This window comes from Oryctolagus cuniculus, chromosome 12, assembly GCF_051225735.1.
Source record: "Oryctolagus cuniculus isolate XC-2025 breed Fujian yellow rabbit chromosome 12, ASM5122573v1, whole genome shotgun sequence".
NCBI classification, from domain to species: Eukaryota; Metazoa; Chordata; class Mammalia; order Lagomorpha; family Leporidae; genus Oryctolagus; species Oryctolagus cuniculus.
The window spans coordinates 46,332,018-46,350,006 of NC_142878.1; positions in this window are offsets into that span (position 1 = coordinate 46,332,018).

Consider the following 17,989-nt stretch of genomic DNA (forward strand, 5'->3'; position numbering starts at 1 on the left):
TGTCCGTCCTTGCTGTTAAATTAGAGAAGGGACTAGTAGCAATTAAATCAGACAGCATTCCATGGCATCTGTGGATTCCTATTGCTCATGGTTCTATTTTTTTCTGATGCCCTTTGTCTCTTCTATGACTCTTAATCTTTTTTAGCATAATTCTAGGGGAACTTTCACATTGATTTGCATTTCCGTCTTTTTCTAAATATAAAACATCCTGATCTCCTTGGAGGAAAGGTGCTATAGGGCTGTAATACAGAAAGAGACTAAAATTAGAAATATCATCACATTAACATCTTTTTCCCAATAGTTCGGTACTTCTGACAATGTACTATTTTAGTGTATCATGGGGCTTCACAGTGATTGTAAATTAAAGCTTTTCCTTATGAATACTGAAAATGTGCCTGACTTGGTACATTCTTGACTTTCTGAGAACTCCTTTTAAGGAAATCAATGTTCACTGTCTTTTTTAAGATGTTAATATGTTATTGACTGACATGAATACTAGAAAAGAAAAGATTAACGTGTAAATAAGCAAACAAGTCCACTACACTAGGTGAATGCCATCAAATCCCTGGATCATTAAGGTCAGCTAATCTCTTCAGACACGGATTTTGTTTCAGACCTTATTCAGTTTCATGCCGTTTTCTTGCTTGTCCCAAAACTCTGCATCTTACATGCAGTCTGAAGAACTGATGCCCACTATTTTCTATTATTTCTCTTCAGTAAAAGTGGATGTCAGATGGATCGTGTGAGAATTTTTTTCAGCATGCATATATTTTTTCTGTCCCTAAAGTAAGCCATTTTACCCAAAATTAGCAATACATTCATTGACTTTCAAACTTCCAGATTAGCATTTGGAAACATAAAATTGTTTATTGGCCTGTTTCGCAGGATAAATAAATGTCTGTTCAGCCCCATTAGTTTTAAACCCATGATTTAGGATTCTTTTAAATGTGCTAAAATTAACAAGACTTAACTCTGTGGGTACAGAAAATGACAATACGAAATAATAAGTCAAGCTGAGAATTGGACATTTGACAGGATTTCAATTTTTAATCTGGCCTCCCAGTTTGGGTGCTCCTTCTTTTGTGGCAACAGATCAGAAAATATTTGCTTGTCAGTAAATGTAGGCAGTTGTACACCACAGCAGACCTGGGTAAGCCTGAAATTTAGAAGGTAATGCCAAGTCAGAAGAATAGCTGGAGAGAATATGGTTTGATTTTCTAAACCACTGAGTGATTTGGTAATTGTAGTTTATATTGGCAACTGAATTCAAGATGTCACAGTTTAGTACATGGCTAAGGTCAGTTATTACTTCATTATAATTATCCAGGGGCATCATTATACTATATTTGAGTGAATTTCTTTCTTCTTGCAGCTAAAGAATTGTAAATGTTTCTCATTCTGTATTATATGCATATTCACAGAAGGTAAGTGGTGGCTTTTGTCACTGTGAATTTTTATTAGATGGAACTCACAGTAATTCAGGTTAGAGTGAACTTTGGCTACCTGTATATGAATTATCTTAAACAAGTTTGCAGGACAAATTCATCACATAATTAATCATTTCAGTAAAATTAGTTTAATTAGGAGAATAAACCACTTTTAAGACCTTTACAACTACCATTTATATTCAACCAATTAATAAAATAATTATAAATCATTTTCAACTATTATTTAAGAGAATCATTTGGAGTCATTATTTGTGTAATAAAAATACATTTTTAATTTTTTTCATTTTTGAAAAAGATATATAGGAGATTTCCATTAATAGTATTATCACACTATATTGGAATTTCTTTTTTCTGGGTTAATAGATTATTTTTAATGTTATATGATTACTCTCTTTTATTAGCTTAGACAATGTCATAGCTGATTAACAATAGCATGTGGCATGAAAGGAAGAGAGTTTTTTTTTTTTCAATGGAAGGAAAATTCACAAGTATAAATTAATCAATATTGTAAGGAATTTTTTACTAATCATTAGGAAAAGAGGCACAGATTGGTGCCCCCTCACAGAGGGCACAAAAATGTTAGGAAAAGAGGCACAGAATAGAGAGGAGATAGGATAGGAATCTACAGCCACACTGAATTTATTCAGAGAAAATTAACTTGCAAAGGTTAGTGGCCAACTGCTGGTGTGCACATTGATGGAATACGTGGCAGAAGCCCCAACTCCAGGTCCTGAGCCTTTTTATATTTGAGGAAGGCTAAGTTTGGGGGGTGGGGACAGGGGACAGCAGGCAGAGGTGAATTTCTGGAACTGGTCTTTCAGGTGGCCCTGTAGGGCCTTGGGAACCTGGGAAAGTATGCGGGGTGTAAAGGCAATAGAGTGTGAGACCCAGTTGAGATTCAAGGGCAAGGAATGTATTCCAATGTTTATCTTTTGGGCAATGAGCTAGAATGGCTGAGGCTTATGTCTTTGTTCCATCACTAATCACTTCAACACCATTTACAGGAATTAGCAAAACCAACTAGAGTAGGAACAACTTATCAGAGTGTTTAGGAGCACAAGTTCTGGAGACAGAGCTTTGAATTCAAACCCTGCCTCATGCTGCCACCTTTATAATTACTACAACTTAGCTTTGCTGATTGGGTTCTCTTCCATTCCTGCTGCAAATGCAAAGTCTCTGTAAGTGTCCCTGTTCCAGAAATATTCCATTACTACTTTGAGAAATTCTTTCTATTTAAACTTGGTAGTATGTTTTTTTACTTTTAAGCTTTCAAACTAGTACAGAATTGTTAATTTTCCTATTTCTCAGGAGAAAACAAATCCTCTTTTTTACACTAAATAAGTATTTTATTATTTTTAAAGTATCCAATGGCATTCTGACTATAAAATGCTTAAATATAAGTTATTTTGATCACATACAGGTTTTAATATGCAAAAGACTTTTGTTCACAGCTTTCCATATGTATTTTAGGAATAAAGAATTCAGAGCTGGTGTTATGGTGTAGCAGGTAGAGTCACTGCCTGCAACTCCTGCATTCCACATGGATGGCAGTTCAAGATCCAGCTGCTCCACTTCTGATCCAGCTCTCTGTTAAAGTGCCTGGAAATCAGCAGAAGATGATCCAAGTACCTGGGCCCCTGCACCTATATAGGAAACCCGGATGCAGCTCCTGGCTCCTGGCTTTGGCCTGGCTCAGACCTGGCCATTGTAGCCATTTGGACAGATGAAAGACTTCACTTTCCCTCTCTCTCTTTCTCTGTGTGTTTCTCTCCTCTCACTGCAACTCTTTCAAATAAATAAATGTTTTTTTAAGAGTAAAATAATTCATCTAACGTGAATTATTACTATGCATTGAGGAGTCCCAGCAGCCTCCTGCTGAAGAGTTATGCTACTGTGTTGCTGAGGGACTACTCTGTCCTTAGAATCTCCTACTGCAAGAGGACTTCAAGCATTAGGAGACTGGCTGTACTATATGTATAGATAGCTTTTACTCTTTCCTCAACCCTGGGGTACTATCCAAAGATACAAAAAATACAGTGTTTACTATCCATCAACTTCCAACCTTATTGGAGAGACAAGAAATTGTTTGGGAAGGAAAGGACCTAAAAAGTGCTTTTTTTTTTCCGCCTCAGCTTATACATAAGCACCAAGAAAAAGGTGCAGACTGATGGATGCTGCATAGCCCATTATGTTTTTATTAAATCTTTATCAAACAAATTGATGGGAGTTATATATGACTACAGATTTAATTGTTTTGTGAATTTTTTTTTTTTTTTACAGGTAGAGGTAGACAATGAGAGAGAGACAGAGAGAAAGGTCTTCCTTCTGTTGGTTCACCCCCCAAATGGCCGCCACGGCCAGCGCTGCGCTGATCTGAAGCCAGGAGCCAGGTGCTTCTCCTGGTCTCCCATGGGGTGCAGGGCCCAAGGACCTGGGCCATCCTCCACTGCACTCCCGCGCCACAGCAGGGAGCTGGACTGGAAGAGGAGCAGCCGGGACAGAATCCAGCACCCCAACCGGGACTAGAATCCGGGGTGCTGGTGCCACAGGCGGCCCTTGTGACTATTTTTAAAATTTGCTTTATATGAGTGAAGTTGAAAAAAAAGTAAATTAAACAATTCTGTTTCAATTAGTCTTTATAGGTTAGAAGTTAGAAGGACAAGTCACCTATAATTCCTAAAACTGACTTTTCTCATCTGTCAAATGAGTACAGTAGGTGTAATAATAGTGTTATTCACTGTAATTCATGATATTTATTTTTTAAATGTCTTCACTCCTTTTTTTTTAAGACATTTATTTATTTGAAAGTCAGAGTTACATAGAAAGAAAAGGAGAGGCAGAAATAGAGAGAGAGGTCGTTCATCCAGTGGTTCACTTCCCAATTAGCCGAAACAGCTGGAGCTTTGCTGATTGGAAGTCAGGAGCTGGGAGCTTCTTCTGGGTCTCCCATGCAGGTGCATGGACCCAAGGGCTTGGGTCATCTTCCACTGCCTTCCCAGGCCACAGCAGAGAGCTGGATAAGAAGTGAAGCAGCCGGGACTCGAACTGGCGTCCATATGGGATGCCAGCACTGCAGGTGGCGGCTTTACCCACTACACCACAGCACCAGCCCCTTCACTCCTTTTTAATAGTGGTTATAGTGAAGGAACAGTCAAGAGCTGAAAGAAAAATCAAAGCATTATGGAATTGGAGGCCGGCGCCGTGGCTCAATAGGCTAATCCTCCTCCTTGCGGCGCCAGCACACCGGGTTCTAGTCCCGGTCGGGGCGCCGGATTCTGTCCCGGTTGCCCCTCTTCCAGGCCAGCTCTCTGCTGTGGCCAGGGAGTGCAGTGGAGGATGGCCCAAGTCCTTGGGCCCTGCACCCCATGGGAGACCAGGAGAAGTACCTGGCTCCTGCCATCGGATCAGCGCGATGTGCCGGTCACAGCGTGCCAGCCACTGCGGCCATTGGAGGGTGAACCAACGGCAAAGGAAGACCTTTCTCTCTGTCTCTCTCTCTCACTATCCACTCTGCCTGTCAAAAAAAAAATAAAATAAATAAAATATTATGGAATTGAAGTTGGACAGTCTGAGGCTAGGTGATCACCTTCTCAACAACAAAAATTTGCATATAGGCCAATTTCAAATACAAAGATAAATACATGATTCAATTAATAAGATAACTCATTTTGTTAGAATTTTAAACACTAAGTAGCATTATGATTACTGTTTATTAATAATAGGGCTGGCGCCACTGCTCACTTGGCTAATCCTCCACCAGCGGCACCAGCACCCCTGGTTCTAGTCTTGGTTGGGGTACCGGGGTCTGTCTCAGTTGCTCCTCTTCCAGTCCAGCTCTCTGCTGTGGCCCAGGAAGGCAGTGGAGGCAAGTGCTTGGGCCCTGCACCCGCATGGGAGACCAGGAGGAAGCACCTGGCTCCTGGCTTCGGATTGGCACAGTATGCCGACCGTGGCGGCCATTTGGGGGGTGAACCAACATAAGGAAGACCTTTCTCTCTGTCTCTCTCTCTCTCTCACTGTCTAACTCTGCCTGTCAATAAATAAATAAATGTTTATTAATAATATTTTAATTTTCAAGACTACAGTTTTTATTATTCTGGTAACATACTTACTGATAGATATTCAAGCATCTTCTAAAACAAAGGATTAAAGGATGTTTAAGACATGACGGTATTGTGCTTAATTACCATCCTCACAGTCTTTGAAATTGGATGTATCACACATTATTTATAATAAATCTCAGTTACACCAAATATAGCAGTTACTTAATCAGAGTAGCTTAAGTTCCAAATATTGAGGAAAAATGAAAATTAATACTTTGTAAATTCGAAACAGTGAGATTCTATCTCTAAATATATTTGTGTGTATATATGTATGTATATATGTGTTTATATTTATTTGTCTATATGTGCAAAACTATATCTTTACACATACACATATGTACATACACGTATATAAAAGTACTTTAAAATATAAAGACATATATACCTTTATAATTAAGATGCCCTAAGACTCTTGTGATTGAGGTAGAGGGAAGCAGACCCAATAAGAAAGCTCAGCTGTTTCCTGTGTTATCAGATGTAATAAAGTGAAACTGATGGACTTTGCTTCCCTGGCAGTAGTATTGTATGATCTGTATGCCTAATGTTTGGGTGACCCTTGCCTTTTGTTATGTCTTTGTTTGTTTTGGCATTTCTTTTTTCTGGTTCTGTTAGTTTGAACATAAAACCTTTCTGCTGGGAATTTAATGGCTCTGGAAGTCCTAACACTCCCACAGCAATAAAAATAAAAATATTTATATTACTTACAGCAGTCTTTGTTTATGTGTAATAAATGGGCAATACATACACACATACAAAAATACATAACTTTCTTTTGAATTTAAAACTGCCTAGTTGCCAAAATAACAAGTGCGAGTTTTCTGTATAAACAGTTTAACTTAACCTGTTTTCCTTTTTTTTTTTTTTTTTTTTTTTTTGACAGGCAGAGTGGACAGTGAGAGAGAGAGACAGAGAGAAAGGTCTTCCTTTTGCCATTGGTTCACCCTCCAATGGCTGCCTTGGCCGGCGCGCTGCGGCCGGCGCACCGCGCTGATCCGAAGGCAGGAGCCAGGTGCTTCTCCTGGTCTCCCATGGGGTGCAGGGCCCAAGTACTTGGGCCATCCTCCACTGCACTCCCTGGGCCATAGCAGAGAGCTGGCCTGGAAGAGGGGCAACAGGGACAGAATCTGGCGCCCCGACCGGGACTAGAACCCAGGGTGGTGGTGCCACAATGTGGAGGATTAGCCTAGTGAGCTGCGGCGCCGGCAACCTACATGATTTCTAACAGCATGATTTTTACCTTCATAATTTTCTTTTCAGAATAATCAATGCTGATAGAAAATATAGTCCTTGGGGCCAGCGCTGTGCCGCAGCGGGTTAAAACCCTGGCCTGAAGCACTGGCATCCCACATGGGCGCCAGTTCTAATATGGCTGCTCCACTTCTGACCCAGCTCTCTGCTATGGCCTGGGAAAGCAGTAAAAGATGGCCCAGGTCCTTGGGCCCCTACACCTGCGTGGGAGACCCGGAAGAAGCTCCCGGCTCCTGGCTTCGGATCAGCGCAGTTCCGGCCATTGCTGCCAACTGGGGAGTGAACCAGTGGATGGAAGACCTCTCTCTCCCTCTCTCTGCTTCTCCTCTCTCTGTGTAACTCCTTTAAAATATGTGTAAAGAAATTTCATCACCCTTCCTCTAAACACAACTCTTAAAAATTCTCTTTAGTATGCGATGTCCAGTTTGCGGTCATGGATAGGAGTGGCAGCATGGTTTCCAGCACTTTTGGAGACTCAGATTCTTGTTCTGGGGACGCCAGTGCTCCCAGGTGACTGCTTACACTGACATGATCTGCTGAAGTCTGCACACAGGCTGCCCCCACTGCTGAAAGATGGAGAATGTCTCAGTTTCTGTGACTACCAGACAACTTGTATCGCTCTGGTCCATTCAGCTTGCCTCTGCAAGTGTCCTGACACATATGTCCTAGCGCCAGGCTTTCCCCAAGGAAACTCCCTGGACTCCAGGGGGAGATCACACCCTGCAATTTTATCAATCTGGGAGCATATCAATTTCCAGAAGCCCTGAATAGGAGGCAGTTCCCACCATATGTGCCTAAGTGCACCCTTTTCACTGCATCCTCCTCAGTGATTGCCAGGGCTGTTATCAAATACATCCCTGATGCTATCAGCATTAGGAAACACTGACTATTGAGGAAGCTTGGAATCCAAGAGCAGTTCTGGTCCATACCCAGCAGTATACAAAATGGCTTTTGCCTTAGATTTGCTGCCTTATTTGTTGTTGGAGAAATGTGCTACTTTTCAGGAGGGTTATGGTTTTGGAAAAGGCCTTTATTTGCATTTCCTTTATCTGCACTTAAAAATTGCACTGAATTAACTTCTTTTTGTATTTGTGGAAAGATCAAATATTGAAAGAAGCTTACCTACATTTTTTGGAGTGTCTATCTTGTTGTAAGCAATAATATATTTTGTTTTTGAAAGTTAATAATAAAGATACAGATGCCACTTGACATTTAGACATTATTTTGAATTTATAAATATTAGCTCTCACTCAAATAAGTAAAAATTGTGTAAATTCAAAATATATACATGAAGTATGAATTTTTGAAACAGAAATTTCATGATTGTTAAGGTTTTATGTCTATATTTGTACTTAATTCTCAAGTGTTGAATGTGATAGTAATTCTGAAAAACAAAAGACAAAGAGACCTATCAATTTGTTGTAGTGTTGTCCTCTTTTAATAATAATCATAATAATCAGGGTAAAAATTTTAACTTTGAAGTTTTCAATGATTTCTTAAAAATATTCATTGTAATTATGGTTATTTCATATATTCATACAGTTATCTACCCACAGACACATACTTTGGCCATAGTGCTGTATTTGAGAAGTTTTTACAATATTATCAGCTGATTTTCTCCATTGCAAATTCAGGGTTTTCTCTGAAGGATAGCTGACACTATTAATTCAAAACACATTTGATGAGCACCTGAATACTCTTGTATTGTAAAGATTTTAAAAGCATTAAGGACTGCTAGGATCAAGACCAAGGAAGTCATATTCCTGACCATCAGCTAACATCACTTGTGGGACACATATACAGGCAAGTACCCAAATAATCAAATATTGTGAGATAAAATGTCATAGGTGAGGGGCCAGCAATGTGACACAGTGGGTTAAAGCCCTGGCCTGCAGTGCCAGCATCCCATATGGGCACCACTTTGAGTCCTGCTGCTCCACTTCCAATCAGGCTCCCTACTAATGTGTCTGGGAAAGCAGCAGAAGATGGCCCAAGTCCTTGGACCCCTACACCCATGTAGGAGACCCGGAAGAATCGCCTAGCTTCTGGCTTTGGATCGGCTGAGCTTTAGGCCCCTTTGTGGCCATTTGGGAAGTGAACCAGAGGATAGAGGACCTCTCTCTCTCTCTCTCTCTCTCTCTCTCTCTCTCTCTCTCTCCCTCTCTCTCTCTCTCTCTCTCTCCCTCTACCTTTACCTCTACCTCTACCTCTTTCCATAACTCAAATACATTTGAAAGAAAGTCATAGTAGTATAACTTACTCTGTAAGCACATCAAGCAAGAAGAAAAAAAATCCAACCAGGACATGGGAAATGAGAATTCCATGTGGAAGAAAAATTCAAGCAGTGATCCAAAGGAAGTGCCAAAAAAAAGGGAGGGGGTGGAAATGAGGAAGACTAGTGAGACAGGGTAAGACTGGAGAAGACAGGGAACATTATAGGAATGGGCTAGAAATGGAGAAATGAAGCTTTGGGAACCACATCAAAGAACTTGCACTTCTTTTCAAGGACAATGAGTAATATGGAAATAAAAGTGGTCCTTAAAGAGTATTAAGAAATACCACTCGGGGATTAGCAGGTTAAGCGATTGCCTATGATGCCAGCATCCCAAATGGGTGCCAGTGTGTGTTCCGTATTCTTCATTTCTGATCCAATTCCTTGCTAATGGCCTGGGGAAAGCAATAGAAGATGGCCTAAGTGTTTGGGACCTTGCCACCCACTTGGGAGACCCAGATGAAGTTCCTGGCTCCTGACTTCAGCCTGTCCTAGCAATGGCCATTGTGGCCATCCAGGGAGTGAGCCAGTAAATGGAAGATCTCTCTCTCTCTCTGTGTCTCTCCCTCTCTCTCTGACTTTCAAAATAAGTAAACAAATCTTTAAAAAAATACCACTCAAATTTCAATGAAGGGTTTAGGTCAAAGGGGAAAACAAAATGGAATGAAACCACACAAAAGGTGGCTGCAGTAGGCTAGGTTAATACAACAGCATCCTGCACGAGGGGGAACCAGTGGATATGGATAGAAACACATTCAAGATATATTTAGGACTTGATTGGGTGTGAAGTACAGGTGAGAAAACTATCTAAAGTGATACATAGATTTCTGTTTGCGCACTAGGTGTCTGAGAAGGAAAGAATGAGATCAGAAGAAAGCATGAAAAAAGATTTATTCTTTCAATTCATACTTATTCAGTATCCAGTATTTTCCAGTTACTAGTGAGATATGAACTGGGGTTATAGTATTAAGGTAAGCAATGCAAAACTGTTTTTAAAATTTTTATTTATTTTAGAGATAGAATTCCAGACAGAGAGAGGGAGAGATAGAGAGAGAGGTCTTTCATCTGCTGGTTCACTCTCCAAATGGCCGCAAAGGCTGGAGCTGGGCTGATCCAAAGCTGCGCTGATCCAAAGCCAGGGGCCAAGAGCCTCCTCCAGGCCTCCCACGTGATTGCAGGGGCCCAGGCACTTGGGCCATCTTCTACTGCTTTCCCAGGCCATAGCTGGGAGCTAGATCGCCCATAAGAGATGCTGGCTTCTGTAAGCAGAGGCTTAACCCATTAAGCCACAGCGCTGGCCCCCAGACAAAACTTTCTTCTTTCATGGAGTATCTTAATTAGAGCTGTTAACTGATAAGGAGTAAACAAAGCAGGAAAGGAAGATGGGGAGTGTGAAAGGTGATGGGAGGAAACAATAGCTTTGCATCAGAAAGCCAAGAACAGCTTCACTGAGAGAGAAAGCTGAGTGAAGGAAGTAAAGGGAGTAAGCCATGCACATTGATAGGGGAACAGCATTCCAGACAGGAAACAGTAATGAGGTGCTAATAATACTTCCTAATTTAAGATGGTCAGATTTGCACCCTATTTAAGAACTATGTGCCAAAACCAAGGACATTAAGACTGTTTCCATTATCTCCTAAATGCTTTATTTATTTATTTTTTGTGTCAAACATTAGGCCTCTGAATTACTGAAGACCAATTTTCCTATGATATAAGTGAGTATTATGATTTACCTTCCTAAATGTGTACTAATTTCCTATGTCCCCTTAATAAAACAGCAGCCACTACATTGCGAAATGTTGTCTTTCATTTAAATGAAGCATATGAATATACATGAGTTTGTTGGGGCAGGGCAGGGGGATGGGTTGCATTCTATTCTATTGAACTATTTAGCTACAGTTGGAACAGGATCAGACTATCTTAATTAAAGTGACCTTAGTAGGTGTTGATATATACAGATAGTAGGTGTTGCCAAGAGAGCTTCTGTGCCCTGTTGGTTTTTCTTTTTCTTTTTTCTTTCTTCTTTTTTTCTTTTGACAGGCAGAGTTAGACAGTGAGGAAGAGAGACAGAGTGAAAAGTCTTCCTTCTGTTGGTTCACCCCCCAAATGGCTGCCACAGCCGGCGTGCTGTGCCGATCCGAAACCAGGAGCCAGGTGCTTCCTCTTGGTCTCCCAAACACTTGGGCCATCCTCCACTGCCTTCCTGGGCCACAGCAGAGAGCTGGACTGGAAGAGGAGCAACCGGGACAGAACTGGCAACCCAACTGGGACTAGAACTCGGAGGGCCGGCGCCGCAGGCAGAGGATTAGCCTAGTGAGCCGCGGTGCAGGCTGCTTTTTCTTTTTCGACAGTATCTTGTCCTTTGCATTTTCCCGCTCAAGCAAAACCACTGAGTTAGAAAAAATACAATAAAAGATTTGAAAAATATATACACAGACAGCACAAAGGGGCCTTGTAGCCACAATATATCATAATGGAAAGAATAACTCCTAAAAATCAATTTTTAAAATACAGATAACCTAAGTTCTGAGGAGATGTCTGAGGAGGTCCTGCACTTGCCTCTGCTGTCGAAAACCAGAACAGAGGAAAGACTGCATATCCAGGAGACTGAAGGAAAAAACGTCAATAAATAAATGGCAGGAACTATAAACAGCACAGACACACCAAAAGCCATCAGAGAGAGGCACAAAGCATGCTGCAGTTCCTATCATGGCTTCCCCAATGAGGGAACTCCCTCTTTCTGGGCAAAGGTAAGTGGAAATCTATGTGACCCCACATTTGCCACACACAGGCAGTGCTAACTACAAGAGGATTCCACAGTCCTTACGGGCTTTAAACAAGAATAGAAGGCTGCCTGAGATATAAGCAACTGCTTTCCTACAATAAAAGGAATCCACATTGCCTCCCCCTACCTAAAAGCCCCAGACTCCAGCTGCAGAAGCACACCAATTCTAAACTCTATTCTGTATTAGGACACAGCAGGTGGAAACTCCAGAGTTCCCCAGAGCCGAGCACTTCACAGGACAGAGACCAGGGCCCATTGCATCCTACAGCTGTGGGATTGCTGGCACAGCCCTAAAGCCATGCTATCTCACTATGTGACATCTAAGGAAGCTCCCCTCTGCTTCCTGGGACTTGATACAAGCAGCAGCAAACACATAAGACAGGAGGACAGACCTGAGAAAGTCTCCTTCTTCATCTGTTACTACAGAGTCCTGGGTGATCAGAGCACAAGTCCCAGCCTCACCCTTGCACATGCCGTGAAACTGGAGGGCAGTCCCTTCTGTATTGTGCATCTCTGGGACTGTGGTTGTTGGTGGCAGAATCTCTGGTAACACACTCACTGGTGGGACCTGAAGGGCCCAGTCTTCACTCATATGCTTCAAGCTGTTGGCTGCCAGTCCACAATCCCCATCATGAACTAAACTCACACTACTAGACCTGGATGAAAAAAAAAAAAAAAAAAAAAACTCACTGCCACCTGTTGTGCTGGGACTGTGTTTTGGTTCTATGTGTCCCACAAACATCTGCACTCCCCTCTGGACCCTGAGGCATGCCCTATTGCATTCTTCTGCTCCAAGCCTGTACCTGCTAGTGCATGATACCCAGTATAATGTGACAGTATCCATGTGAGAACTGGTTAAGGGACCCTCTGAGTCCCTTAGCTCTGGGCTGTGACTGTTGGAGCTATTTTCCACAGAGTCACCCAAGTTCACACTGAGGGGCCTGACATCTTGCAGCACTGGGTCCATGACTATTTGTTTTATACTAACCAGGGACATCTGTGTTCTCCTGTGGCTCTCTCAAAGGAGCTATCTGTAACCCAGAGATTCAGACTTGTATGTGCTAATAGTACATCATCCCCAACATAACCTGTGATAAAACTGTGGGATGTGGATTAAGTAAGTCCTGCAGCTCAGGGACTTGGACTATTGGGGCTATATTCCACAGAGCCACCAGTTCACCCCATGGTCCCTGGGGAAGAACCTATCTGCATTCGGATCTCTATACCAATGCCTGCCAATGCACAATCTCCAGAATTAACTACTCTATTCCTGTGGAACCTGGATAAGATATCCTCCCTGCCATGCAGTTCACGAGCTATGACTGTCTATACTATATTGCTTAGAGTCATTTAAACCTAACCTGTAGGATCTGGGGAAGACCCTATGCCCAGTCCACTACTCAAGGCACAAAGCTGCCGGTGAACAAACCTGACCATACTGTGCATTATGTGAGACCTTGGCAATAAGCGCTTCACACCTTTCAGTGCTGAGACAGGGTCTTTTAGTGCTGTAAGCCCTATCATCACCCACATCCATTCAAGAGGGCCTGGGGAAGGCCTCATCTATATCACACAGTTCTAGGGCCACAGCTATTGGTGCCGCAAGCCCCAGTACCACTCAGGCTTGCCTGTAGGGACAAGGGGGCAGTCTCTTCTGTGTCCCACAACACCAGAGATGTGGCTAGTACCATCATAAACCAAAGTATTACTTACACCAAACTCGTATCCGGTTTAATCATACTACTACCTCCATGAATTGGTACAGACTAGACAACTGTGGCACTCATAGAGACTGCTGACATCGACTGGAGCTGAAGACATCACTCAGAGGTTATACTTCTGGGTTCACCTAGAATTCAAGCCAAAACAACTACCTGAATCCTATCTAAACAAAAAAGTATTTTCCAATGAAAGTTATTCCATGAAAAAGTAGGAACTGTTATGTCAAATGTGCAGACAACAATGAAGTGACACAGAACCATGAAGACTCAAAGAAATATTGTATGTCCAAAATAACATAATAGTTTTCCAAAAATAGATCATGATTGGAAGGAAATCTATGAGATGTCTGGAAAAAATCAAAATAATGATCCCAAGGAAACTCAATGAGATGTGAAAGAGCAGAGATAGGAAATTTAGAGAAATGAGGAAAGCAATGCATTATATGAATGAGAAATTGAAAGAGACATAAATCATTCATAAGAATCAATCAGAAATTTTGAAGCTTAAATATGATTCAATTAAATAAAAAATATAACCAAGAACTTTAACAACAGAGTGGACCAGGTGGAAGAAGAAATTTCTAATCTTGAGGAAAAAGCTGTTTAAATAACCCAATCAGGCAAAAGCAAAGAGAAGAGAAATAAAAAGAATGAAGAAAGCCTACAAGACATATGAAATACCATTAAGTGAACAAATACTCATACTGTAGGGATACCTCAAAGAGGAGAGAAGGAAAAAGTCATATTATAGTCAACTTGTCAAAAATTAAGAATAATCCTAAAGACAGTGAGAGGAAAACATAATTACAAATAAAATGAAACCCATTAGACTAGTAACATACTTCTCAGCAGAAACTCTCAAAGCCAGAAGAAAATGGGATGATATATTTAAGGTCTTGAAAGGGAAAAAAATTCCAACCAAGAATACTATATGCAGTGAAGCTATCCTTTAGAAGCAAAGAGAAATATACTATTTCCCAGATAAGCAAAACCTGAGTACATTCATTACCATCAAATCATCCTTACAAGCAATCTTGAGGGAGTCTTGCATCAGAAGTAATAACTATCATGAAAACATACAACAGTACAAAATTCATTAACAGAGAAGATACACAAAAGAGAAAGTATAGAGAATCCAATCTTATGACAGAAAGATACAAAAAACCACAAATAAAAGTAAGAGTTAGAAATAAAGAATATAAAGCAATGAGTAATAAATTAAAATAAGAGTTAACTCTTATCTATCAATGTTAACCTTGAATATAAATGAGTTAAATGTCCCAGTCAAAAGATATAGGTTGACTGAATGGATTATAAACAAGACCCAACTGTATGCTGTCTGCAAGAAACTTACTTCACAGGTAAAAATACACATAAACTGTAGGGAAGGGGGAAAGATATACCAATGAAAGGGAAACCAAGAATGAGCAGAAGTAGCTATATTCATTTCAGATAAATCAGACTTTAAATCAAAAACTGTATATATATACAAAGAAAGATGTTATGTATCAAGAAAAGGATTGATTTAGCCAGAAGATAAAACAAATACAGTTATCAAACACAAGACCACCCAAATACATTAAGCAAATATTAGATCTAAAAGGACAGATAAACTCCAACACAGTAAAAAAAAAAGAATGATTTTAACCCCACTGTTATCAATGGACAGACCATTCAAACAGAAAATCAACAGATACGTCAGTGTTGAACCATACCATAGAACAAATGAACCTAACTGACATTTATAGAACATTTCACCCTACAGAATATACAATGCTTCTTATCAGCACATGGAATGTTTTCCAGGACAGACCATATATTAGGCCAAAATCAAATCTTGGTAATTTAAGTAGAAATCATACCATGTCTGTTCTCAGATCACAAAAGGAATAAAATTAGAAATCAGCAATAAGAAGAATCATAGAAAATTTACGGATACATGGAAATTGAACAAGAAATTTCTGAAGAAATTAAAAAAGAAATAAAAAATTCTTGTAACATGAAAATACAATGTATCCACAAAAATGTAAAGAGAGAGCTATAGTTATACAATCGTCACCCTGCAAATATAACTACAAACTGAGCCAGGCAGGTATGACATAACCTGGCAGAGTGATTTCTAAGGCCTTCTCAGCACAGATGCAAATTTCATAAGCCTTGAAACAAAGTTTAACTTAGAAGAATAGGCTTTTGAAACAGACACCTGGTAACTTATCCAGACTGAACACAGGTATAAGAAACAAGGAAAAAATCCTATAAACTCTGAGATTGGTCTCCAGACAAAGCCTCTTCCAATCAGTCAGTCATCTATCCAACTGTAACTAGCCATAACTGCCTGGGCATGCTACCGGCCTGGTCCCACTGTGTGTCTGGTTGGGAGAATTGCCAGAATGAGCTGCCTGAGCATCAGTGGGTATCTAAGACTCATCATGGACATGATTCAGGACAAAGAATAGAATTCATCCCTGAGAAAGCTGGTTAAATTGGACCACTTGAGACCTTCAAACATTACAAAAATCTACACTCAATCTCAGATATTCACTGGGAAAATAAACATGTTGGTTTGACATTAACTCTTTTCTTCCTAATGGCCTTTATCACTTTTTCTCATTTATTGGGTATGTTTTATGTATCATGCTCTAGATGGAAAGGGATGGAACTAAGTGTTATGTAATGGTTAAATATTGTTATGTTCTATTTAAATAATCATCAGGATGCTTCAGGATAATACATTATTACAAATGAAACTTACTAATAAATTTAAAAACTTGTGAATATGCTCATCATAAGAAAATGTATTTTTTTGAAGATTTATTTACTTATTTGAAAGACAGAGCAATAGAAAGAAAGAGAGAGATGAAGAACGTGAGATATCTTCTATCTGATGGTTCATTTCCCAGATGGCCATGATGTCTAGGGCTGGACCAGTCTGAAGCCAGAAGTCTGAAAAATTATCCAGGTTTCCCACATAGGTGGCAGGGGCCTAAGTACTTGTACTATCTTCAGCTGCTTTTCTAGGTACATTTGCAGGTTTATGGATGGGAAGCAAAGCAGCCAGGAATTGAATAGGTGCTCTGATAGCACAAGCAGCAGCTGAACCAACTGTGCTACAATACTAGCCCAAGGAAATGCATTTCTATAAATTGGGAAAGCTAGATATCCATTTGTAGAAGATTGAAGCAAACCATTCCAACCATCACAATCCTGCCACCCTTCTATATAAAAATAACCCAAAATGGATCAGAGATGTAAATGTAAGATCTGAAATTATGAAATGACTGAAAGAAAATAAGGAAAATACTTCAAGACATTGGTATAGGCAATTTTTTAAAATATCCCCAAAACACAGGCAACAAAAGCAAAAACACACAAATGGAATTATGTTAAACTAGCAAGCCTCTTAGTCTGCTCAGCAAAGGAAACAATCAATAGTATAGAGACAACTGACAGAATGGGAGAAAATATTTGCAAACTATGCATCTGACAAAGAATTAATATTCAGAATATATAACAAACTAAAAAAACTGAACAATAATAAAGAATTCAGTTAAAAATGAGCAAAGGATTTGAATAGATATTTCACAAAAGAAATATAAATGACCAACAAACACATTTAAAAAATTCAATATCAATACCCTTTAGGATAATGCAAATCAAAAAACACAATGAAGAATGATCTTACTATAGTTAGATTGGATATTATCAAAACCACAAAATTAAATGTAACAAATGCTGGCCAGGTTGTGGAGAAAAAGGAACCCTTATCCATGGGTGGTAAATGCAAATTAGTACAACCATTATGGAGAATAGTATGAATGTTCTTCAAAACACTCAACTGTCCTTCTTCTGAGTATATATTTGAAAGAAATGAAATTAGCACATGAAAGAGGTACCTGTAATCCTGTGTTCATTGCAGCACTATTCATAATAGCCAAGATATGAAATCAACCTGTAGTGTCCTTCAGTGGATGAATGGATGAAGAATATGTGCTACATATAATCAGTAGAATGCTATTTGGCCATTAAAAAGAAAAAAAAAACCCTGACATTTGCAGTAAAATGGATAGAAGTGGAGATCATTATGTTAAGTGAAATAAGCCGGACACAGAGACAAATACTGTATGTTCTTGTTCATATGTGGAAGCTAAAAAACAATAATTGATCTGAAATTCAATTTGTGATGACTAGAGGTTGGGAATTGTATAGTGAGGGGAAGATAGAGGTAAGTTTTGGATACCAAAACTTATTCAGATAGAAATAACAAGTTCTAATGTCCTATAGATCAGTGAGGTGACTATAGCTCACAACAATGTATTCTACACTATATAAAAAATGGGAAGAGAGGAGTTGGTAGGCTCCAAACACAAGAAAAGCTAAGGAAATGGAAAGTCTGGTTGTCTGGTTATATTGGT